General features: G+C 37.7%; 1 protein-coding gene across 1 annotated transcript in view; it reads right to left on the reverse strand.

Annotated features, from left to right (window-relative positions):
* Nucleotides 1-27,610, reverse strand: part of TMEM117 (transmembrane protein 117) — a 587,839-nt gene that overhangs the window by 253,881 nt on the left and 306,348 nt on the right. The window lies entirely within an intron of this gene.

Consider the following 27,610-nt stretch of genomic DNA (forward strand, 5'->3'; position numbering starts at 1 on the left):
TAGTTCTCAATGGAATGTGAGTTGAAGTGATTTATTTCACTTCTAGGTGATAGTAGTTGTGAGTGGGTATGCTTTCTCCACCTCCTTTTTATATTCTACCTAGATAAAGAAGACAATGAGATTTTTAAGGAATGGCATCTTTTCCCAAATGGAAAGAGTCCAAGTCCCTAAATCACAACATTGAAGAAAGTGACTTGCCAACCAACATGACCCACATTGACTGTTATATGGTACTAAAATCTTGGAGTTACTTGTTATTGCTGCACATGTTCCCCTAAATAACACAATGATGAAGCTATTCAGTCTTAACTGACTGCTTACTATGTGCCAGGCATTTTGCCAAGCAATTTACATACTCTGTTCCATTTAAAGTGTTTCTCAGATTTTGAGATGTAGCTATGTCATCTTCTTTTAAGGGTAAAAAAAGATAGAAGAACTGCATAATTTATCAAGGATAATTAAAATATTATATCTTTTATATGGGAGGTTTGAGAATCTTATTTAGGATTTCTGACTTTTCTATGCATGCTCATAACAATGTGTATTTACAGGCTTGAAATTGGTTGAATGACCTTATCCAAAGAGATTGGTTAATGAATCACCTAGAGGGAATGCTGAAGTTTAATATACCAGTCAAGGAATTGGATGACATACAGTTCTATGATTCAAACCAGCGGGTGACAGGGCAATGGCAGAATAAATAGAGTAGATTAGAAAAAATGATCAAAGCATGTATTTTTAAAAATGCAGACATGTCCTGGATTTTACAAGTTATAATAAGGTTAAATATAATTTTTATCATCATAGGCAATAAACAAATTAGAATGGGAGAGGAGGCATGGCTTAACAGTAGCCTATGTAACAAAATATAGTTTTCAGTACATTCAATATGAATGAATAAATTGATGTGATTATTAAAAATAAATGTAATCTTGGCCTAAATTACCAGTGTACCTAAAACATGAAAGCTGATAGTATAGTCATTTTCTGGGTATACTCATAGCTGGAGTAATGATTTATAGTGCAAAATCCACATTTCAAGACAAATATTGCCAAAATATTGATTGTGGTATCAAGCTATCTTGAAGTCAAGTCAACTCAGAAATGACTTGAGCTGTAGCTCTTTGCTCTGAGAAGAAAATATTTAGGTGAATTATGTCATGTACCTTTAAATATATAGGAAGTTTTGGTATGTCCACAACAGTTGGAGCAATAATCCAAAACTATAAGCTGAAGAGAAGTGATTTAAGGTCACTGAAAGGAGAAGTTTTCAAATAGTCAGACTTATCAAGACATAGAAAGGGTTTCCCCATTAGGTAATGAGTACTCCATCACTGGAGGCATCCAAGCCTATCCTAGACAATTCATTGGCAAAGTTGTAGGCAACAATCCAGTGAAAATCAAAATCAATAACATTATCATGACATTCTCTTTCAAAATTGAGAAACCACAACTAAATGGATAAGTGTAAATTTTAATCAACTCATAGCTCAATCAGTCTTCACTTTACAGGGTATAAATTTTGAATTATTAATAACTTTCCTGAAGCATGGTGAATCAGGGGATGCAAAGATCTAAGAAAAAGAAGTGAGGGTTTCTGACTGAGTATACCCAGCTGGCAATCATTAATTAAATTTGCAACAGTCCCTTTCACATTACCTGCAGAATCACAGCCACAGGCAAATGTAGAACACAAATAAGTTATAAGTATATAAACATTTCTGTTACACTCAAGGTTTGTGATTATACATGTGGAAAGGGTAGATTGCTTTAAGATTTAGGTGATGGGACTGCCAAGCGATTATTCATGTGGTATTAAGCCTTAAATGATCTATAACAGTTAATCTTTGGTGTAAAGAAGAAAAGGAAGACAGATGTTCATTTGCCCAGTATATTTTTGTTCATCCAGCAAAGTTTGCAGATTTAGATAACTGACCATTTTGCCCAAAGAGTTGGGTATCTTTGTGTTCTAAAGCATTGTCTCCTTCCTAAAATGGTCTGCACTGCATTATAAGCAATGCTTCTACAAGAAACCAGTGAGGAATGGGCTTTTCTTACTGGAAATGCTACTTGCATCTCTTTAATGGTTTATAACTCAATCTTTTAAGTCTGAGAAATGCAGCTGGGATAACAAGTGTGTCAACATGAGTTATGTGATGGGTCTTAGGTGTTTTACAAGTCACACTTAATCCCTTTCTTTCTGAGCTGGTCCTCCATTACACTGTACCACAGTTCACGGTAGCCATTTTTTCTCTTCTTAACTTGGTCACTCTCTTCCTACGTTGTTTTATAAAATTCTTTGAGGGCAGCGTTTTAATTATGTTGAGACCATTATATAACATTCTTTCCATCACCAGCTAGAATTTCAGTACTGGAGCAAGGCAGAAAGTGAAATGACTAAGGAGTCAAGTGTCAGCTCAGTTCAGTCACTCAGTTATGTCTGACTCTTTGTGACCCTATGGACTGCAGCACACCAGGCTTCCCTGTCTATCACCAACTCCTGGAGCATGCTCAAACTCATGTCCATTGAGTTGGTGATACCATCCAACCATCTCATCCTCTGCCGTGCCCTTCTCCTCCTGTCTTCAATCTTTCTCAGCACCAAGGTATTTTCCAATCAGTCAGTTTTTTGCATCAGGTAGCCAAAGTATTGGTTTCAGTTTCAGCACTGGTGCTTCCAATGAAGTGAAGACTGATTTCCTTTAGAATGGACTCGTTTGATCTTGCAGTCCAAGGGACTCTCAAGAGTCTTTCCCAACACCACAGATCAAAGGCATCAATTCTTCAGCTCTTCAGTTCAGTTCACTTCAGTCGCTCAGTCATGTCTGACTCTTTGCGACCCCATGAATCGCAGCACGCCAGGCCTCCCTGTCCATCACCAACTCCCAGAGTTCACTCAGACTCACGTCCATCGAGTCAGTGATGCCATCCAGCCATCTCATCCTCTGTCGTCCCTTTCTCCTCCTGCCCCCAATCCCTCCCAGCATCAGAGTCTTTTCCAATGAGTCAACTCTTCTCATGAGGTGGCCAAAGTACTGGAGTTTCAGCTTTAGCATCATTCCTTCCAAAAAACACGCAGGACCAATCTCCTTTAGAATGGACTGGTTGGATCTCCTTACAGTCCAAGGGACTCTCAAGAGTCTTCTCCAACATCACAGTGCAAAAGCATCAATTCTTCGGAGCTCAGCCTTCTTCACAGTCCAACTCTGACATCCATACATGACCACTGGAAAAACCATAGCCTTGACTATACGGACGTTCAGCTCTTAGCTTTCTTTATAGTCCAGCTCTCACATCCATAAATGTCCACTGGAAAAACCATAGCTTTGACTAGATGGACCTTTGTTGGCAAAGTCAAGTGAAGACCAATCAATTTTTGTCTTCCAACAGAATTACTTTTTAAAGGAAAAAAACACTTCCTTTTAGTTTAGTAAACCAAGGTTAAAATGCTGAAAACAAGCTCTCTGTTCAGTGTCCCTTGGAGTCTAGGTTGTTCATTGAACTCTCTTCCGTATACCTCCCACCCAACAAACATAAGGCAGAAATTTAGTCACTCTGAACTTCAACTAACATGTTTGAGGCCTACTGGGTGATAAACTTTTAAATGGTTAGATAGTATCACTGACTCAATGAACATGAATTAAAGCAAATTCTGGGAGATAGTGGAGGATGGAGAAGTCTGGCATGCTACAGTCCATGGGGTCACAAAGAGTCAGATATGACTTAGCGACTGAGCAACAACAACAGGTGATAAACTACATACAAGATGATGGGGATCCATAGATTAACAAACCGTAGATCCACTGAGGAGAACACAGCTTAATAGGGATCTCTATGCATGTGATCACTAGCTAACAAAGACTTCCACACTTAAGCACTAATGAGATACCAATTACACATCTCAGTTTAACAACAATGTATGATTCACTCACTCAGTCATTTCACAGATGAATTTATTGAACACCTACCATGCGCCAAACATTACATTCTAGGTGTTACATGTATAGCAAAGAACAAAAAGATTTTTTTAAAAGTCCATGCTCTAGCAGAGCTTAAATTCTACTACTTTTAAGGGACTAGATCTGATAGATAGAGTGCCTGATGAACTATGGATGGAGGTTCATGACACTGTACAGGAGACAGGGATCAAGATCATCCCCATGGAAAAGAAATGCAAAAAAGCAAAATGGCTGTCTGGGGAGGCCTTACAAATAGCTGTGAAAAGAAGAGAAGTGAAAAGCAAAGGAGAAAAGGAAACATATACCCATTTGAATGTAGAGTTCCAAAGAATAGCAAGAGATAAGAAAGCCTTCCTCAGCAAATGCAAAGAAACAGAGGAAAATAACAGAATGGGAAAGACTAGAGATCTCTTCAAGAAAATTAGAGATACCAAGGGAACATTTCATGCAAAGATGGGCTCGATAAAGGACAGAAATGGTATGGACCTATCAGAAGCAGAAGATGTTAAGAAGAACTGTACAAAAAGATCTTCATGACCAAGATAATCATGATGGTGTGATCACTCATCTAGAGCCAGACATCCTGGAATGCGAAGTCAAGTGGGCCTTAGAAAGCAGCACTACAAACAAAGCTAGTGGAGGTGATGGAATTCCAGTTGAGCTATTTCAAATCCTGAAAGATGATGCTGTGAAAGTGCTGCACTCAATATGCCAGCAAATTTGGAAAACTCAGCAGTGGCCACAGGACTGGAAAAGGTTGTAAGTGTATCCCCAGGAACTAATATAGCATTAGTTATAAAATATACATTTAATATATCTTTGTTGAAATGATTATATTAAAGTTATTCATATTCTGGCCTAAAAAAACTAAATATAAATAAAAATGTAATAGGCAAAATTTCACTGCCACGTTATATATTAAGTCAAAAGAAGTAAACAATTTAGGTTACAAAACTCAAAGAATAATAAAGTATATTAGAGCAGACTTTAGAAATATTTTCTGTGAAAGGGACAGTAATCACTTAAGATTTTTGGTGTTTATAACTTCTGTCATAACTTCTCAAATGTACCACAAAAAGTTAGACACAATATGGAAACAAATGAGTGTGGCTGCATTCCATTAAAACTTTATTTACAAAAACGGACAGTAGGTTGGATTTTGCCAATGGGCCAGGGTTCTCTGACTCCTTTAGTAAAGTATCTGTACAACAGTATATTTGGCAATCTTTAAGGAATGGGAGAATTTATTTCAGATGACCATTTTATCTACTGCTGTGGGAAAGAATCACTTAGAAGAAATAAAGCAGCTCTCATAGTCAACAAAATAGTCCAAAATGCAGTACTTGGGTGCAATCTCAAAAATAACAGAATGATCACTGTTTATTTCCAAGGCAAACCATTCAATATCATAGTAATCCAAGTCTATGCCCCAATCAGTAATGCTGAAGAAGCTGAAGATGAATAGTTCTATGAAGACCTACAACACCTTCTAGAACTAACACCCAAAAAAGGTGGCCTTTTCATCATAGAGAACTGGAATGCAAAAGTAGGAAGTCAAGAGGTACCTGGAGTAACAGGAAAATTTGGCCTTGAAGTGCAAAATGAAGTAGGGCAAAGGCTAATAGAGTTTTGCCGAGAGAACAAACTGGTCATAGCAAACATCCTCTTCTAACAACACAGGAGAAGACTCTACCCATGGACATTACCAGATGGTCAATAGCAATTTCAGTTTGATTATATTATTTGCAGCCGAAGATGGAGAAGTTCTACACAGTAAGCAAAAACAAGACCAGGAGCTGAATGTGGTTCAGATCATGAACTCCTTATTGCCAAATTCCGACTTGAAGAAAGTAGGGAAAACCACTAGATCATTCAGGTACAATCTAAATCAAATCCCTTACTATTATACAGTGGAACTGACAAATAGATTCAAGGGATTAGATCTGATAGAGTGCCTGAAGAACTATGAATGGAGGTTTGTGACATTGTATACAGGAGGCAGTGATCAAGACCATGCCCAAGAAAAAGAAATGCAAAAAGGGAAAATGGTCATCTGAGGATGCCTTACAAATAGCTGAGGAAAGAAGAGAAGTAAAAGGCTAAGGAGAAAAGGAAAGATATAAGCATCTGAATGCAGAGTTCCAAAGAATAGCAAGGAGAGATAGGAAAGCCTTCCTCAGAGATCAGTGCAAAGAATTAGAGGAAAGCATTAGAATGGGAAAAACTAGAGATAGCTTCAAGAAAATTAGAGATACCGAGAATATTTCATGCAAAGATGGGCACAATAAAGGACAGAAACGGTATGGATCTAACAGAAGCAGAAGATATTAAGAAGAAGTTGCAAGAATACACAGAAGAACTGTACAAAAAAGATTTTTATGACCAAGATAATCATGATGGTGTGATCACTCACATAGAGCCAGATCCTGGAATGTGAAGTCAAGTGGGCCTTAGGAAGCATCACTGTGAAAAAGCTAGTAGAGGTGATGGAATTCCAGTTGAACTGTTTTAAACCCTAAAAGATGATGTTGTGAAAGTGCTGCACTCAATATGCCAGCAAATTTGGAAAACTCAGCAGTGGCCACAGGACTTTAAAGGTCCATTTTCATTCCAATCCCAAAGAAAGTCCAATGCCAAAGAATGCTCAAACTACCACACAACTACACTCATCTCACATACTAGCAAAGGAATGCTCAAAATTCTTCAAGACAAACTTCAACAATACATCAATCATGAACTTCCAGATGTTCAAACTGGATTTAGAAAAGGCAGAGGAATCAGAGATCAAATTGCCAACATCTGCTGGATCATCAAAAGAACAAGAGAGTTCCAGAAAAACATCTACTTCTGCTTTATTGACTATGCCAAAGCCTTTGACTGTGTGCATCACAATAAATTGTGGAAAATTCTTCAAGAGATATGAATACCAGACCACCTTGCCTGCCTCTTGAAAAATCTGTATGCAGGTCAAGAAGCAACAATTAGAATCGGACACGGAACAATGACCTGGTTCCAAATTTGGAAAGGCTGTATATTGTCACTCTGTTTATTTCACTTATATGCAGAGTACATCATGAGAAATGCTGGACTGGATGAAATACAAGCTGGAATCAAGATTGCTGGGAGAAATATTAATAACCTCAGAAACACAGATGACATCACCACACCATTATGGCAGAAAGTGAAGAAGAACTAAAGAGGCTCTTGATGAAAGTGAAAGAGAAGAGTGATAAATTTAGCTTAAAACTCAACATTCAAAAAATGAAGATCATGGCATCCAACCCCATCCCTTCATGGCAAATAGATGGGGAAAAAATGGAACAGTGAGATACTTTTTTTGGGGGGTGGGGCTCCCAAATCAGTGCAGATGCTGATGACTGCAGTCATGAAATTAAAAGATCCTTGCTCCTTGAAAGAAAAGCTATGACAAACCTAGATAGCATATTAAAAAGCAGAGACATTACTTTGCCAACAAAGGTCCATCTAGTCAAATCTATGGTTTTTCCTATAGTCAGGTATGGATGTGAGAGTTGGACTATAAAGAAAGCTGGGCACTGAATAATTGATGCTTTTGAACAATTGTATTGGAGAAGACTCTTGAGAGTCCCTTGGACTGCAAGGAGATCAAACCAGTCAATCCTAAAGGAAATCAGTCCTGAATATTCATTGATAAAGCTGATGCTGAAGCTGAAACTCCAATACTTTGGTCACCTGATGGGAAGAACTGACTCATTGGGAAAGACCCTGATGCTGGGAAAGACTGAAGGCAGGAGGAGAAGGGGATGACAGAGGATAAGATGGTTGGATGGAGTCATTGAATCAATGAACATGAGTTTGAGCAAGCTCCGGGAGTTGGTGATGGACAGAGAAGCCTGGTGTGCTGAAGTCCATGGGGTCACAAATACTGAGCCAATGAATCAACTGATTGAAAAATATTTACAAAGCATGTTCAATAACACGCTGTGATCATAATTTTTAGAAAAGTGAGACTCTGCAAATTGTACACGGAGATTTATTCAATATGGTTAAAAATATAGGCATGGAAAAAAGCCTGAAGATAAACAAATTGAATGGTAAAAGCAGTTACCAGCAAGTCTTAAAGGTATGGGAAAATGTTTTCCCTTCAAACTTTTCTAAATTTTCTTAAACACTAACCACTTATTTTACGTTTATATATAGATATGGAATGCATCATTTTAGTAATTAGGAAAAATAAACATTAAAGATCTTTAAATGTAAAGAAAATTCACCCATAGAAAACTAGAAGAAAATACGGGGAGCTTATTTAATCTGACCTCTTGATAAAGGGGGATTTTCTATGCTCTTGTCTATGCATTTTGAAAATAAATTTCAAAGAAAAGCACTGAAACATATAAAAGAAATCCAAACAAAACATTTTATAAAAAAATTATTTAAAGTACCAAAAACAAATTGGCATGTTTTGTGCAGAAAATACAACAGATGAAACATTAATATAATTTCCATATTAAGTAATTATAGATAATAGGAAAAATTCTTGTCTTCTGTCGTCAAAGAATAAGTGTCAAAACAGATAATTCATGAAGTTACATATATCTCACAAATGTATGGAAAAATGCACATTGTTACTCAAAAGAAGGCCATTAAACTAAACATCAGGGCAAATAGTTCCCAACTATAAAATTTCATTGCGAAGATACTTTGAATTGGTATCTTGAACAAAATACATGAAGTTATTACATTAACAATATAAGATCAAAAGATATTTTGAAATTACAAAAACTTGCCATATAGGTGGGTATGCAAAAGTGAAAAAGAAATACTGGCAGTATTATGTGTTGAATTCAGTTCAGTTCAGTTCAGTCGCTCAGTCATGTCCCACTCTTTGCCACCCCATGGACTGCAGCACGCCAGGCCTCCCTGTCCATCACAAACCCCCAGAGTTCACCCAAACCCACGTCCATCGGGTCAGTGATGCCATCCAGCCATCTCATCCTCTGTCGGCCCCTTCTCTTCCTGCCCCCAATCCCTCCCAGCATCAGAGTCTTTTCCAGTGAGTCAACTCTTTGCATGAGGTGGCCAAAGTACTGGAGTTTCAGCTTCACCATCATTCCTTCCAGAGAACAACCAGGACTGATCTCCTTTAGAATAGACTGGTTGGATCTCCTTGCAGTCCAAGGGACTCTCAAGAGTCTTCTCCAACACCACAGTTCAAAAGCATCAATTCTTCAGCGCTCAGCTTTTTTCACAGTCCAACTCTCACATCCATACATGACCACAGGAAAAATGATAGCCTTGACTAGATGGAACTTTGTTGGCAAAGTAATGTCTCTGCTTTTCAATATGCTATTTAGGTTGGTCATAACTTTTCTTCCAAGGAGTAAGCGTCTTTTAATTTCATGGCTGCAATCACCATCTGCAGTGATTTTGGAGCCCAAAAATATAAAGGCTGACACTGTTTTCACTGTTTCCCCATCTATTTCCCATGAAGTGATGGAGGCAGATGCCAAGACCTTAGTTTTCTGAATATTGAGCTTTAAGCCAACTTTTTCACTCTCCTCTCTCACTTTCATCAAGAGGCTTTTTAGTTCCTCTTCACTTTCTGCCATAAGGGTGGTGTCATCTGCATATCTGAGGTTATTGATCCAGCAATCTTGAATCCAGCTTGTGCTTCTTCCAGCTCAGCATTTCTCATGACATACTCCACATATAAGTTAAATAAGCAGGGTGACAATATACAGCCTTGACGTACTCCTTTTCCTATATGGAACCAGGCTGTTGTTCCATGTCCAGTTCTAACTGTTGCTTCCTGACCTGCATATAGGTTTCTCAAGAGGCAGGTTAGGTGGTCTGGTATTCCCATCTCTTTCAGAATTTTCCACAGATTATTGTGATGTGTTGAATTATGTCACCCTAAAAGAGAGTTGGACTGTGAAGAAAGCTGAGCACTGAAGAATTTATGCTTTTGAATTGTGGTGTTGGAGAAGACTCTTGAGAGTCCGTTGGACTGAAAGGAGATCCAACCAATCCATCCTAAAGAGATCAATCCTGGGTATTCATTGGAAGGACTGATGCTGAAGCTGAAACTCCAATACTTTGGCCACCTCATGCGAAGAGTTGACTCATTGGAAAAGACTCTGATGCTGGGAGGGATTGGAGGGAGGAGAAGTGGCCGACAGAGGATGAGATGGCTGGATGGCATCACCAACTCGATGGACATGAGTTTAGGTGAACTCCAGGAGTTGGTGATGGACAGAGAGGCCTGGCGTGCTGCAATTCATGGGGTCACAAAGAGTCGGACACAACTGAGCAACTGAACTGAACTGAACTGAACTAGAAGATATGTTGAAATTGTTCCCCGTAGTACCTTATTAGAATGTCACCTTACTTGAAAATAGGGTCTTCACAGATGTAGTTAGTTAAGATGTTCCACTGGAATAGGGTTCGTTAGCCCTTAACCCATTATGACTGGCATCCTTATAGGAAGCAGAAAGAGACACAGGGTGATGGAGAAGGCCTACTATATAAAGATATAAAGATACAAGGGGAAAAGTCACTCACGTGAAGGTAGAGGCAGAAATGAGAAAGTATTATGCCACAAGCCAAAGAATGCCTAGAGCCCCCAGAAGCTAGGAAAAGGCAAGATCCTACCCTAGGTTCTTCAAAGGGAACATGGTGCTGCTAACACCTTGATTTCAGTTTTCTAGCCTCCAAAATTGTGGGAGAATAATTATTTTTAAATCCTAATTCTTTGTTATTGCAGCTCTAGGAAATAAATATAATTAGTAACAGAACTGACAATGCTGAAACAACCTCTGAAAACTGTCCCTCAATGGTTTTCCACTGCTCCTTGTGCAAATGCCATCCTTTCAAACAGTCTTCAAGACTGCCTGATGTGACCACTGCTTACCACCCAACTTAGCTCCTAAGCACCTCTGCCTGGCCCACTCTGCTCCAACCACACTGGCCTTCCTTGAGTTCACGGAATCCACCAGTGACTTGGCTGCTTCAGGTCTTTGCGCACATTGTTTCCTCTTCTTGGAATACTCTTCCCTCCACTTTCTCTCTGCCTGATTCTTCCTCAAACTTCTGATCTGAGCAAATATTTTACTATCTCTGACCAACACCTCTAAGTTACCATCCCCTGATATTCTCTTTCATGGTGCTCAGCTTTTAAAACAGAGAATATTAGAGTTGGGGAGTCTGCATAGATGTGGTATTCAGAGAGAGCCTCTCAAGAAGGAGACGTGTTAGCCCACTGAAGGAGCAAAACATTTTTATTACATATTAAATACTATTGCTAATAAGCATAACTTGAGTGAAATCTCTTAGGAATCAAGTTGGCTAACTGTATTAAGAGGCTTAAAAAATGTGATCTAAATAAATAAATGGGGGAAGAAGGGATAGTTTTTCCTTTCAAAAGAAGTCCAATCAATGAATGTAAAAGGAAATGAGGGAAGTATAAATTTACCGCTAGGCAAATACCACAGTAATAATTGCTTCAGGCAAAATCCACTAATGGATGCTAAAAAGACTGGGCAAAAGTTTGCAAAGAAATAGAAATATTTGTGTTGTCTTAAAGTTATATTTGGAGCCACGAAATTAAAAGAAGCTTGTTCCTTGGAAGGAAAGCTATGACAAACCTCAATAGTGGATTAAAAAGCAAAAATATCACTTTGCTGACAAAGGTCCAAATAGTCAAAGCTATGGTTTCTCCAGTAGTCATGTACGGATGTGAAAGTTCAACCATAAAGAAGGCCAAGTCCTTAAGAATTGTTGCTTTAGAATTGTGGCGCTGGAGAAGACTCTCAAGAGTCCCTTGGATGGCAAAGAAATCAAACCAGTCAGTCCTAAAGGAAATCAACACTGAATATTCATTGGAAGGACTGATGCTGAAGCTGAAGCTCCAATACATTGGCCACCTGATGCAAAGAGCAGACTCGTTAGAAAAAGACCCCAGTGCTGGGAAAGACTGAGGGCAAGAGTTGAAGAGGGTGATAGAGGATGAGATGGTTGGATGGCATCACTAACTCAACAAGCATGAGTTTGAGCAAATTCCGAGAGATAGTGAAGGACAGGGAAGCCACGTGTGTTGCAGAGTCAGACATGACTTAGTGACTGAACAACAACAACAAAGTTATATCCTCAAAATTTGTTTCTTTTTTGTCAATTACAAAGAGAAAATGTGAGATTCTGGATCAAATCTTGGAACAGAAAGAGGCACTGGCAGAAAAACTGATTAAATTCAAATAAGATCTGTGTTTAGTTAATAACATTATACTAACGTTAATTTTCTCTTTCATATAAGTGAATTATGGTTACATAAGACATTAATATTAGGGGAAGTAGATTGGAGGATAGAAAGGTATTCTCTGTATTATTTTTGAAACTGTTAAGTCAGCTTAAAATTATTTCCAAAAAAATAGTTTAAAACAAACAAACAAAAAATTAACTCACAGGGAAAAGAGTGCATTGATCCCTCAGGATATAAATTTTACTGGTTTTCCCCCAGAAGGTAGAAAGAATCTTACTTGGTTCTTTTAGAACTTGTTGGTCTATAAAATGAATGTGCATATTTCTATATAAAAATCAATTAAAAATTCATTTTAAAAAGAAAAATGGAGTTGAAGTCATATTTTCTGATTTCAAAAACTACTACAAAACTATAGCAATTAAAATAATATAATAATGGCACACAGACAGACATAGACCAATGGAAGAGACTAGAGAGTTCAGAAATAAACTCTTACATATATGGTCAAGTGATTTTTTAAAAAGATGCCAACACCATCAACAGTGAAAGGACAGTCTTTTCAACAGTGTTGATAAAACTAGACATCATATGTAGTAGAGTGAAGTCAGACCCTTTCCTTCTATCTCATACAAAAATTAACTCAAAGAAATAAAAAACCTAAACATATAAGAGCTAAAACATTAAAATTTTAGAGGAAAAAACAGGAGAAAAGCTTCATGACATTGGATTTGACAATGATTTCTTGGTCATGACACTTGAAGCACAGACAATAAAACAAAACTGATAAATTGTACTTCATCATAATTAAAAACTTTTGTGTATAAAAGGACAATATCAACAGTGAAAAGGAAACTCATGGAGTGGGAGAAAATATTTTCACAACATATATCTAGAATGGTTTCCTATTCAAAATACATCAAGAACTTCTACAACTTAGTAATAGGAAAGTGAATGTGAAAGTCACTCAGTCCTGTCCGACTCTTTGTGACCCCATGGACTAGAGCCCATCAGGCTCCTTTGTCCACGGGGTTCAGGCAAGAACACTGGAGTATTCTTCTCCAGAGGATCTTCCTGACCCAGGGATCGATCCCATGATTCCTGCATTGCAAGGCAGATTCTTTACCATCTGAGCCACGAGGGAAGCCCTAATAACAGAAGACGATCTGATTAAATATGGTTAAAGGACATAAGCAGACGTTTCTCCAAAGAAGATGTCAGATAGCCAATAAGCACAGGAAAAGAGTCTCAACATCACTAATCATTAGGGAAATGTAAATTAAAACCACAATGAAATACTTCACATTCAATAGGACAACTATTACTAAAAAAAGTAAAAAACAAAAAGAAAACAAACAAAAACCCAGAAAATAACAGCTGTTGGTGATAATAGAACCCTTCTGCATTGCTGGTGAGAATGCAAAATAATATTCCTGCTTTAGAAAATAGCAAGGTGGTTCTTCAGAAATGAAACACAGAATTATGACATGATATAGACATTCCACTTCTGGAGAAATATCTGAAAGAAGGGATTTGAAGAGGTATTGTACACCAACATTCACAGCCACAGATTAGCCAAAAGGTGGAAAGAACCCATATATCCATCAATGGGTGGACAGACATACAAAAGATAGTACATACATGCAGTGACATATTATTCAGCTTTAAAAAGGAAAGAAACTCCAGTGGATGCTTACAACATGTATGAATCTTGAGGACATTGTGCTAGGTAAAATAAACTAGTCACAAGAGACAAATATTATATGATCCTACTTATAAGAGGAACCTAGAATAGTCAAATTCATAGAGACAGCAGTAGAACAGTTTTTGCCAGGGCCTGGGTGAGAGAAAGAACAGAAGTTATTATTTAATGGATATAGAGTTTCAGTTTGGAAAAATGAAAAAGTGGTGGAGATTAATGCGTAGTGATGGTTCCACAAAAATGTGAGTTAATGCCACTGAAGTGTATAACTGAAAAATGTTAACTTTTAATATTTTAGCACATATGCTTCAACATTCTCCATCATGGAAGAGTTTCCATGAAGGCATGCTGCTGCTGCTGCTGCTGCTAAGTCACTTCAGTCTTGTCCCACTCTGTGCACCCCATAGATGACATCCCACCAGGCTCCCCCATTCCCGGGATTCTCCAGGCAAGAATACTGGAGTGGGTTGCCATTTCCTTCTCCAATGCATGAAAGTGAAAAGTGACTAAAGACACTCAGTCATATCTGACTCTTGGCGACCCGATGGACTGCAGCCTACCAGGCTCCTCCGTCCATGGTATTTTCTGGGCAAGAGTACTGGAGTGGGTTGCCATTGCCTTCTCCACCATGAAGGCATATGTATCCCTAATTTATTCTTTTTAATGGTTGCGTTATATTATAAAATCTGAACACATCATAATTTAACTCTTTTTCTACTGATATACACGAGCTATTTTCAATTTTTGGCCCTTATACTCAACATAGCAGTGAAATTCTTAGCATATATACTTTTTTGCAATGTGCAAGTATCTTTGTTGGCTAGATTTCTAGGATTAAAATTGCTGAATCAAAAAATACTGCACTTAATATTTTGGTATGTGGCTCAGTTGCTTTCTTAAAAGTTTATAAAAGTGGACATTTCCCCTGATAATGTATGAAAATTATCATTTCTACATATCTTTGCCAACACTAGATTTTATGACTCTTTGCCCCTGCTTTGGCAATCTGACAGTATGCCAATAAAAAAAAATGGTTCAAATGGTAAATTTTATGTTATGTATATATTACCACAATAAAAATGTTAAGTACATATGTAGGGGATTCAAAAGTTCTAATTTGGGGAATCTCAATTAATAAAATAACATGAAAAAATTGAAAAAGCTTCATGCAAAACATGCATCATTATTTAGAATAGCACAACACTAGAAACAATCTAAACAACAATGAAAGAATCCTTAAACTAGGTTATAACCACACAGAGTTATGCTGCAGTCATTGAAAAGATTTTGATAACACTGAATAAATGCTCATTGTTAGTGTGCTAAGTAATTAACACTGAAATGTAATTATAATAATGTACAACGGCATAAAAATTTTAAGTAAAATATTAACCATGGTTTTCTCAGGTAGTAAGAATATGAGTGAATTTTTTCCTCTTTTTTATTTTCCACTGTTTCAGTAACACCCACATAGTTCTTGTACAAATAAAACGTTTTAGGTGGTTAACTGTCACAGCAAACAGGGTGGTCCATTAATGCTGCAGATCTAAGATTTTTTAAATCTGGCCTAACAGTATAGGAACTTAGGAAATAAAAGGACAGTTTGGAATTTTCAAGAGAATATTAAACAATTTATCTTTTAGCTCCAACCGTGTAGGGCTCTGAACTACACACCTGTATTATGCATACTGCTGCTGCTGCTGCTGCTAAGTTGCTTCAGTCTTGTCCAACTCTGTGCGACTCCATAGATGGCAGCCCACCAGGCTCCCCTGTCCCTGGGATTCTCAAGGCAAGAACACTGTACTACTACTACTACTACTACTACTAAGTCGTTTCAGTCGTGTCCGACTCTGTGTGACCCCATAGACAGCAGCCCACTAGGCTCCGCCGTCCCTGGGATTCTCCAGGCAAGAACACTGGAGTGGATTGCCATTTCCTTCTCCAATGCATGAAGGTGAAAAGTGAAACTGAAGTCACTCAGTCGTGTCCAACTCTTAGCGACCCCATGGACTGCAGCCTTCTAGGCTCCTCCGTCCATGGGATTTTCCAGGCAAGAGTACTGGAGTGGGGTGCCATTGCCTTCTCCGATTATGCATACTATGAACTGTATTATGTAATGCAACATCAGATATGTGTATCTGTATACATCACTTTCTTTACCCCACTGGGAAAGAAACTAGGATTCAAGAAGACTATGTAACTTACTCAGTGTACCACAAACTGGAAGTGGCAGAGTTGAAGCAAGAACCCCAAATATCTGATTTCAGAGTCTATAATTTTTTACACTGTAATATCAAATCCAATAGGGGCAAGAAGAGTATACCCAGACATCAAAAAAGTATATTAGTCTCTAGGGGGAGGAAAATTTAATAAGTTTTATAATCCAGCAGGACTACAGTGCATTAAGTATTGTTATGCTGGAGGATTTGATAGCAGAATCATCCATGGAGATATTTCCTATGGTGTACAACAAATTCATGTTTAGTATAACAAAGTACATTTTACTGCACATGAATTGAGATAAAAATCCATTCAAAAAAATCCTCTAGGAACTATCCTATTGTACAGATCCCAAATTTCTGGGAAATTAAGGTAAAAGAAAGGTGTAAAAATCTTATAAGAGATGTGGCAATTTTTATAAGAACAGTGTTCCTGCAACAAGCATTTATCAGTCAACTACAGTGGGCTAGATGCAATCCTACTATGGAATGAAACATTATAGCTTTAAGTCTTGACAGACTGAGGGTATATTTTAAGCTATTTCTATGGTTGATAAGAAGCCTTGTAAATTTGGCTAAGAAGGCTAATTTCAAAGACAGACAACTTGGAGAATTCTGTGTAGAAACTGCTCTTAACCATTCAATGAAGAAGATTTTGCAGAATGCTTAAATCTGTGTGAACATAGTCTTGACTAGAGGGCTAGTCATTTTTTAACTGCAAGGCTTATAGCAGCATGACCACTTAAGTAGTATAACATGTTTATTTCAGATAATTTGATTTGTCCATCTAGAAACCAGTGGGTCTCGTGTAATTCACCCCATACAGACAACTTGCCCAAATGCAAGCATTTTCAATGTTTAGGCTGGTTTTCCCCGGGGGACTATTCTTAGTAAGGAGATTCAAGTTGACTCTGATCCAAAGACAATATGAAGCTTCACTTCTTCCACAAAATTTACTGATATACCTCCCCTAAATATTCATTTTTATAGATTCTCTTAAAAAAAAAAGCTCAACTGAAGTTCTTAGCGCTACTAACCATGAAGGTGGTTTAATGTAACATCCAGAAATGCTTAAGCAATTCTCAGAATATAGACAGTGTCACTGTATTCATTTCTGCTGCTCTGACTACCCACTCACCCACAGCTAAAATTGCCAGTCTCTTAGTTCAGAAATCTCTTTATTAAGGCATTTTCTTAGGTTATTCTTTCCATGTCAAAACTATTATTCTACATTTCCATCCTATTGTTTTTGACCAGGGCTTTTGCCCATTTTCTCAGAATGGCATGATTCTGTGACTTTGGTTTACATTTTGACCCCTTGGTGCTGAGATCTCTCTAGTCTCCCTCATTCCATTGTGGATTCAATGGATAATGGAGGAGACATTATGCCCAAACCCACCCTAGCTCCTGTCTATTCCCCCAGGAGTCTTGGGAGCCAATTCAGTTAACTTGGGATTCTTCTCATTTGGGAAGGGAGAAAAACAAGAGGCTGTTCCAATCTAGGGGCTCAGTGCTAAGTGAAAATAAGAAAATGCTTCAGAAACAAATCCAGGTGACTTGGTGAATTATGATGAGTGGCTTCAATGATGCTAAATACCATTAGAAGATTAGATATTCTTGTCTTAAAACATAAAAGTAATCACGATTCTACCTAGAATGTTACGTTTTAGAGCTCCCATTTCTGAATACTAGCTAATCAATGGCAATCCAACAAAGTTTAAAATTAATATAGCTTAATGATGCTCATCATTTCCTTCTGGGTGAAGTCATGAAATAGTTTTTCTAATCATCATTCTAGTTAAAAATAAAGAAAGCTTTTCTCTTTTCATGCTCAATGTTATAAATGCTCACAAAATTGATGACTATCAAAAATCTTTATCACTGTACTTTCAAAGGTGTAACACATTTACCTATTGCTTCTAAAGCAAAGCATGCAAAGATAAGAGCTTATTTACAGACTGAGTCTATTACCTTCTTGAAATTTCCATGAAAGATCATTTCAGAAATGCAGAGTCCAATAAAGACAGAAATTCTATTCTATTACTAGATAAATGTAGAGCTCTTTCTTAAAAAAAAAAAAAAAGGTCTTAGATCATTTTTTAAGCTCTCCATATCCCTAGATGTTATGCCATGGAATCATCTTGTAGACATAGGTATTAAGGATGTTTGAAAAGCCTTGGTGAGCAATTCAAAAATGATGCTCATACTGCTGAAGAATTTTAATCTCATTTCTTAAATGTGCTGGTATCTAGACTTCTGTTTAAATGCAAACCTTAGGAATTTGCTAAACTGCTCTCTTTTCTTCCCAAGAGGAACATGTAAACTTTGTAGCAAGCCATCTCTAAAGTTTTCTAGCTTATTTCTTCAACTGGCAAATCCCTTCTGTAAGAATGTAAGTGAGCCAGAAAAGAGGACTGAGGCTGGTCAGGAAGTGTCTTTAATCCATGAAATGGCAAAACAGAAATTAACTACATGTATTTATCCAGTGCTGCTGACCAGTCAAAATATACAGCATCAGTGAAGATTTCCCTAGGGTACCAAAATAACTTGCAAAAGGCTGTTTGTTTTTAATCTATGATTCACTACTCAATTTTGAGAAAGGCAAGTCTATAATACCCATGGAGATGACTGCACAACTAGGTGAACATTAGTCTACATTTATGAAACAGAGGCAAGATAACATCAGAGATGTTTTAAATGGAACAGGTCCTCGGGTCTCTGAGTGATCAGTATTTATTCAATCTGAGAACTCTCATAACATCATCTGTGCATTCATTCACTCCATCTTATGGAGTGAATGCTACAAATAGCAATGCTACAAATAACAACTGGAAGACAAAAGTCTATTTTCTGGAGCTCAGATACAGCATACTCCTTTTCTTATTCTTTAAATTCTCTTTCATGGTTTCAAATAATAGGCAAATTCTGATGACTCCCAAAGAGCTGTTTAGAGCCCAATTTCATTTCTGTATTCAACTGCTGACTCACTCCTGTACCTGGATGTCCCATAGACACCTCCAACTAAGAGCTGATCGCAATACATTCCTTACCATTTATTTCTCACCTTCTTGAATTATGGATCTTAGTGATATTACCTGGAACAAGTATGAATCACAACAAACTGTGGAAAATTCCAAAGAGATGGGACCATCAGACCCATCTGCCTCCTAAGAAAACTATGTGCCAGTCAAGAAACAACAGATTAGAACTGGATACAGAACAATTGACTGGTTCAAAATTGGGAAAGGGTATGACAAGGCTGTATATTGTCACCTGCTTTTTTAACTTCCATGTAGAGTAGTACATCATGCAAAATGCCAGGCTGGATGAATCACAGGCTGAAATCAAGATTTCCAGGAGAAATATCAACAGCTCAGATATGCAGATGACACCATTCTAAGGACATAAACTGAAGAGGAACTAAAAAGCCTCTTGATGAGAGTGAAAGAGGAGAGTGAAAAAAGCTGGCTTAAAAGTCAACATTCAAAAAATTAAGATCATGGCATATTGTCCCATCACTTCATGGCTATAGAAGGGGAAAAAAGTGAAAGAAGTGACAGATTTTATTTTCTTGAGCTCCAAAATCACTGTGGATAGTGACTGAGGCCATGAAATTAAAAGATGCTTGCTCCTTGGAAGGAAAGCTACAATAAACTTAGAGAGCATGTTAAAAAGCAGAGACATCACTTTGCCAACAAAGATTCCTATAGTCAAAGCTATGGTTTTTCCAGTAGTCATGTACAGATGTGAGAGTTGGACCACAGAGAAGGCTGAGGCCTGAAGAATTGATGCCTTTGAATTGTGGTGCTAGAGAAGACTCTTGAGAGTTTCTTGGACTGCAAAGAGATCAAACCAGTCAATCCTAAAGGAAATCAACCCTGAATATTCATTGGAAGGACTGGTACTGAAGCTCCAATACTTTGGCCACCTGATGTGAAGAGCTGACTCATTGGAAAAGACCCTAATGCTGGGAAAGATTGAATGCAAAGGAGAAGGGGGCAGCAGAGGTTGAGATGGTTAGATAGCATCACCAATTCAATGGAAATGAATTTGTGCAAACTCCAGGAGATAGTGAAGGACAGGAAAGCCTGGCATGATGTAGTCCATGCGGTCACAAAGAGTAGGGCATGACTTAGCAAAAGAAAAGAAATGAAAAAATTTAATGAATGAATTAATCTATCCTAACCATAGATCAACAGGGAATAGGGAATAAATATAACAGGAGCACAAACTGAAGGATGGAAACTAAATGATACCATAGCAATAACACTAACTAATAGGCAATAAACACTTTCTATGTGCCATATGTGCTAGGCATTTTTCTAAGTGCTTTGTCTGCATTAACCCATTTAATCTATATGCTTATTGAATTTTAACTGTGAAGCCCTGTACTAGAGTATATCACACACATATGCATTTAGAAATGATAGCATATACAATTCTACTGATTTAATTCACAAAACCCTTACAAAGTAGACATTACACTCACGTTCCTTTTATGGAAATGAAATTTTTAAGTCAATAAAAATAATAACAGCTAGCATTTATGACGGCCTAAGTTCTACACTAATTGTTTTATAAGGATGTAGGTATCAGTTCATTTTACTAATACAGAAACTGAAGCTCAGATCATGTAACACCTAAGTAATAGGACTGAGATCGGAACCCAGCCCTAGACAAACTCAACAACATTTTCACTATGAATAAAAAGGCTTAACTTATCTCTATCATTTTTTGTTTATTAAGACAGAGACATTCAGAAACATTTTCATCAAAGCACCATTACAATCACTAACCTCCAGGAATTAACTTTTATTTGCATTAAATATTAAATGGGAGAAAACTCTATTTTTGGTGTCAAGTAAATGAGATGTTACTCAATATCCATAATTATCCCATTGCCCAAGGCTCATGAAACTTCTTGGTTGTAATCACTTAATAACTGTGTAACCTTTGGCATACAATGCCTCCATTTCTTCAACTGTAAAATGGGAGTAATAATACATATACATTTTAGCACTGGGTTTAAATACATCAATAGACTTAAAACATTTTGGGCTTCCCTGGTAGCTCAGCTGGTAAAGAATCCACCTGTAACGGAGGAGATCCCAGTTTGATTCCTGGGTCAGGAAGATCTGCTGGAGAAGGGATACTACCCACTCCACTATCCATGGGCCTCCCTGTTGGCTCAGCTGGTAAAGAATCCCCCTGCAATGTGGGAGACCTAGTTGATCCCTGGGTTGGGAAATGCCCTGGAGAAGGAAACAGTTGCCTACTCCAATATTCTGACCTGGAAAATTTCATGGACTGTAGAGTCAATGGAGTTGCAAAGAATCTGACACAACTGAGTGACTTTCACTTTAAGTTACCTTAATTTACCAACAATGGGGAGATGATCAGGTTGATGAAAGGGGATATGTAATGCTCACTCTCAAACAAGATTCTCTGGGCTTCCCTGGTAGCTCAGCTGGTAAAGAATCCACCTGCAATGCAGGAGACCCCAGTTCTACTGCTCAGTCAGGAAGGCCCACTGGAGGAGGAATAAGCTGCCCACTCCAATATTCTTGGGCTTCTTTGGTGGCTCGGCTGGTAAAGAATCTGCTGCAATGCGGGAGACTTGGGTTCGATCCTTGGGTTGGGAAGATTCCCCTGGAGAAGGGCAAGGTTACCCACTTCAGTATTCTGGCCTGGAGACATCCATGAACAGTGTAGTCAGACATGACTGAGAGACTTTCACTGCCTTTAGAAGGGGCTCTGGCACATGAGTGCAATAAGTTTTACATGTGATTGTTGTTACTATGGCAACTATAATAATTTCTTTGGAATTACCAATTAGAATCAGAGTGCTGACAGAAGAGCTTCATAAACAGTACAATAAAATCCAATATTATTCAGTGGTTGTATTTGTAGAAAATTATGTTCAACTCAAAATTTTAAAATATAAGTAACAGTTTTCATTAAAATAATACTCATTGATGGATTATTTTGCACTTTAACCAATCATTTCCTTTTATAATTTATTTTCCAAAATGAAAAAATTTTAAAGGGAGAAAACTTGGATTTTTATATATTATCTTTCCTCCAAAATGAATTACATACACACACACACACACACACACACACACACACACACATTGTTGTTATTTAGTCACTAAGTTGTGTCCAATTCTTTTTGTGGCCCCACAGATTACAGCCTACCAGGCTCCTCTGTCCATGAGATTCTCCAGGAAAGAATACTGGAGTGGGTTGCCATGACTTCCTCCACGGGATCTTCCTGACCCAGGAACTGAATCTGTGTCTCCCGGATCTTCTGCATTGCCAGGTGGATTCTTTACCATTGAGCCACCTGGGAAGCCTATGTGTGTGTGTGTGTATATATATATATATATCATGTATATATTAGCAACAAAAACCTGTTTTTTTTTCCAAATACAGATACAGAAGTTTGCATGTTTTGCAAATATTTCTTCAAAGCAACATTCCTATATACAGTGACTTCTGTTCTAACAGCACGTAAACATAGATGTGTATCCACAGAGAAATGTTGATTCATCAAGGATCCAACGTTGCATACGTTCATTACTTAAAGAAACAAAATGATTAGTCAAACAAGGATTGTTTTTGTCAAGGCATTTTTTTTTTAAATATAGGTGGGTAGTTTTTCTCAAAAGAAAACTTAGATCATATACATATTTCTAAATGGTAACTGTAATATTTGCAAATATCAGTTTTCAGTGCTCCAGCTCAGGATTAATTCAAATTTACCCAGGAATTGCAGATGAAGCCCAATATATTTATCACTCATTTGGAGGCTTCCCTGGAATCTCGGACAGTAAAGAATCTGCCTGCAAGGCAGGAGAGCCCCTGAAAAAGGGAATGGCTACCCACTCCAGTATTCTTGCAGGAAAATCCCATGGACAGAGGAGCCTGGTGGGCTGCAGTACATGGGATTGCAAAGAGTCGGAAATGACTGAACGACTAATATTTTCCTTTTCACTATATATATATATATATATATATATATACACATATATATATATATATATATATACACATGTATATATATATACTATATATGGAGAAGTACGTGACCAAAATAACTTAGATGCTAAGGTAATGACTGATTCGGTGATTTAAAAGAGTTGATGCTGTTTGCAAATGCATGAGCCTTATTCCAGGGAGTAGCTTGGATATTTACACATGCTCAGTCTTTATTTTTATCCTTGGAACACCTTCAGGAAATGTCATGTTGTTTTTCAGGTTAGCGGCAGGGTCCTGCTAATTTACAATCTGCCGCTTCTCTTGCAGTCTTCCATTGGCCAGGGTTTTTGTGCTTTCATCCGCTCTCTGATTTGAAACTAGGAACCTGGGTGGAGATGCCCATTATTCTAAATTGCCTACATTTGTTTCTGTACCTTCTCTGTCATTTCCACATTAGCACTTTGTTTCTCACCAGGCAATCTGGTAGCTTGGATTCTTTTTTTCAAGTCACTTTTAGTATCTCAAGAACCAGCCCAATTAAGTTCATTCTTTTGATGACTGCAACAGATTTACAAGCAATTAATAATAATTTTGTCAGCATTTTTACTTTTAATGGTATGTGTAGGGAAAACAGGAAATGCAGTGAAATTTGAGGGTATCAAGTGCTAATTCATAGGCATGCAGAAATTACATGACTCACAGTTTGATACCAAATCTTGTGATTATCTGGGTGTACATTATACTTATGAATTTCAAGGATGAATGGGTAAAGCCTTCATTAAAAATTATGGACCCACTGTTTAGGAAAAAAAAAATGCTAACATTGAAAGTGGGGCTAACATTTGGTAAGCTTTCAAAAGCACAGCTCTGCAATTGTTTCAGCCTGATTAACCATTCACACCTTTGCATTCATTTTAGAAAACTAAACCATCTGACTTTGCTTTTGTTTCTTAAAATAATTTAAAAAGAGAGAGAGAAAGGTTTTTAAAAAGTAAAGAATGTGATTGGACACTGCAGTATGTTGTTCCTGCAGGAAAAGAGAACAAGACCTCAAGTCTAACAAGCTGGCAAATAATATTTTCTGAAGGGATGGACAATTGAAGAAGGCAGATATTTTAAGGCGGTAACATAAGACCGTAATTATATATGAAGAGGAGCTCTTAGCATTTTGAGGCTCTACAGGTACCTGCTTTCCATTATATATTTTTCATTCATCCCTGACTTCCAATCACCCCAATCACGATAGAATTTCACCGTAGGCATCGGCCCAGTCGCTCAGGCTGCTGGCATCCATCCTGTATCCTGCAACCCTAGCTCCCCCTCACCTTCTCTGCTTGCACATTAGCCACAATCTGTCAGCCAGCTGTGCAGCAGCAAGGAAACCAGAGAGCAGGGCAGTCACAGACAGCTATTGACAATATGGTCAATAATCACTTTTCCTATTGTATAGAATCTCTGTAATTGACTTTTACAGGCTTTGCTCATTCTTTTAAAAGTGTCCAAATGAAATTTAATTTTTACAATAACATTTTAAAAGTTTATTTTCCATCTATACTCAAATACCCTATACGCAACATTTAATACTGAACAATACAGGATTAAATTTCTTAAGATGTCATGGCAACCAAAGATGAAATTTGAATTTGAATAAAAGAAGTTGGCCTCCCTTAAAAATCTTCTCTTAGCTGGAAAGAATGCTGATATAATTTTATGTGGAGTCTTGTCAAGTGCATTCAAGAAATGTCAAACCATATTTTTAGCCATGGAGTTTGCTTAATCCCATAAGACTCTTTCTCGCCTTTATGTTGACAAATGAACAGGACTGAAATATCAGGGATCTGGGCTTCTGTCAAGATCCACTTCGCATCAAAAGCTGTTGTTCTTGTGCAGCTGTTTTCTCAAATCTTCCGAATTAAAATCTACACTTACCTTATCTTTTGATTCCCCTGGGTTTTCTATTGAATTCCTTTGTTGTCACACCTTAATTGACTCCAAGCTTTACTTTTATAGACAAGTCAATGAACTGTTGTGGAAACATAATGTGGCAGGAAAACCAGATGAGAGGCTCTTTATAATTGTCATTGACTAGGAAAATGTCATCTTTATGCATCTGCTTCTCAAGTTTGCTTCTTGAATGGCATATTTAGCCTAAACTTCCTCCCTTCACATTTTTTTTTACATATAATCCATTTTAGAGACTATAAAATTAGTATTTTCACAAAATCTGCAACCTGGACCCTACTAAAATAAACAGGACTAAAAATATATGGCAAGAAATCTTTTAAAAAATGAGTGTATTTTTGCCTCTAATCTTGATAGAGGAATTCCAGTACTATTGGAATTAAGAGCCCATCAGGAGAGAAAAATTATAAGATAAAGTTTGATGGCAGCTAAAGTTTTAAATTATCTACTTTGCATCAAGATTATACTTTAAGATTCAGCATTCTTCAACACTACTTTTTAACCACTTATTTCAGTAAATATGAATTCTTATTTACCCGAGATAGTCCTATCATCATTTGGAAAATTTAACTGACAGACAAGTATTTGTTAAAGAATATAAGCCTTTCAGTGGGAGTTTTCATCATTAAACATATTTCATGCAGTTCATATCTTAATTCCTATAAGCAAAGGAGACTCTAGCAAATGATATAACATTAGCATCATGCATATTTATAATTTAGAGTGAGCAACTTAAGGTTGACCTCATTTTTGAAAAAACTTATAAAATGGTGAATATACAATCTTGATGTTACTTCAGTTTAGCTTAGTTGTGGGAATAATAGTACAGTATAGTAAAAATAAAAAGATGTTAAAATTAGTAAAAAAAAAAAAGAAGTCTTCATTCAGCAAATGCAAATTGTGGACTATATTTTAAGATGTTCTCATTTATGAAACACTATAATTTTTAAATTAAGTAACACTAACAATATGAACAGTCATAATTCCACATGCTTCAATTTATCTCACAGCAGTTCACAGTCATATTCTCTAAGCAATAATTATTAAAAGTAACCCACCCTCTGAGCAAATGGCAACAATACTTAGTGCAACAATATTTAGTAACATTTAATGCAAGTAAAGAATCAAATTAAAGCATGTAGAGAACTGGGGGAGTGGGTCTTTTGCTGGTGGGAGGGTGGGCTAAAAGGAACTTTATGGAGAAGATACTCTATAAGAATAGGCAAAATGATGACATGACTATCCTTCTCCATCTTATGAACTGGGAGAAGGTGGGGGATGCCTGTCCTCTCTGGAGAGGCAGACTTCTTGAATAATTTGTGCCAAAGCCAAGGCAGATGCTACTGATTAGCTTTTTAGCAAAGCTGGTGTATATTCAGGACAGTCTGCTGTGCATATCAGAAGGAAGTCAAAGTTGCTCTGTAAGAAACCCAAATCAAGGTCTAGACATACACCACTGGAGGCGAGGGGAAATGCATAGAGCGCTCACATCACCTCGTGGCAATGTGTGTGCCTCTGGGGTGCTGCAACTCAGTGAGAAGACCAGCCCTCTTCTCACCCATTCTGCCTCTTCATTCCCTGCTTCATCTCTGTCTTGGACAGTCTCCCAGCAGCAACACAAGATTCCTTCCTTTGATTCCCTTCAGCCTTACTTAATATCAGCTGGTTATGACCCCAAAGAATATGCCAAAATACTCCCACATCAAACTTACTGGAATCACCTAAGAGAAATGGTCCCAAACTTGCCTGCACTTTAGAGCTCAAGGAATTCCACACCCAGATTACAATCCAGACAATTTAAGTCCCCTCCCTGTTGTCTCAGGCATCAGTGGTCTTTGAAGCACTCCAGGAGATTCCAAAGTAAAGACAAATTTGGGAACCACTGCCTTGTGAAATGCAGATTTAAAAAAAAAAAAAAAACCTGATTGGGGCTACCAGTTAAACAATAAGCTTGGTTCACTGTACATATTGAGAAACTGCCTCAGAGTGCTATGGATATGGACACCCTAGTGAGATTTGCACAGTGCAGTCAGCCAACAAATCCAGCGTGTGTGCCAGGTCTCTTGGTACCCATGCTGGTAATGGTGAGCCTGACCTCAATAACAAGTGTTTCATTAACACTTGAGAAAGTGTTCCTGGGAAAATGTTTCTGCCTACTTGAGCCTTCACTGTTTGGGTGAGATGAGCGCTAAGTGGTACAAGGACTGGGGTTGTTCTCATCACCTGTGATTAGAGCCTAGGTACTTCCTGACTCCCCTACATGTCTATCACCAAACAGGGAGAACCAACCCTTAGAGAATGGATCCGTTTAGGAGGTATGCTTGAGACGTTCCAAAATGGCACCTTCCCGAAGCTCACTTCTCATCCCCATCTCTCCGTGTTCATGTCATGTGTCAGTCAGTCTGCAGCTTCACGAAAGCAAGAAGCAGGTGGCAAGTGGGTAGCATCCGTGCTGAAGTTACAGCCTCCTTCTCATTCCTGGTATTTTTGCACTAAACTGAAATTTTTTGTCTCTTTGTGGAAATACGCTCTCTGGTTCAACACCTCTTCTCCTCCA

The sequence above is a fragment of the Capricornis sumatraensis genome, chromosome 4, assembly GCF_032405125.1.
Source record: "Capricornis sumatraensis isolate serow.1 chromosome 4, serow.2, whole genome shotgun sequence".
NCBI classification, from domain to species: domain Eukaryota; kingdom Metazoa; phylum Chordata; class Mammalia; order Artiodactyla; family Bovidae; genus Capricornis; species Capricornis sumatraensis.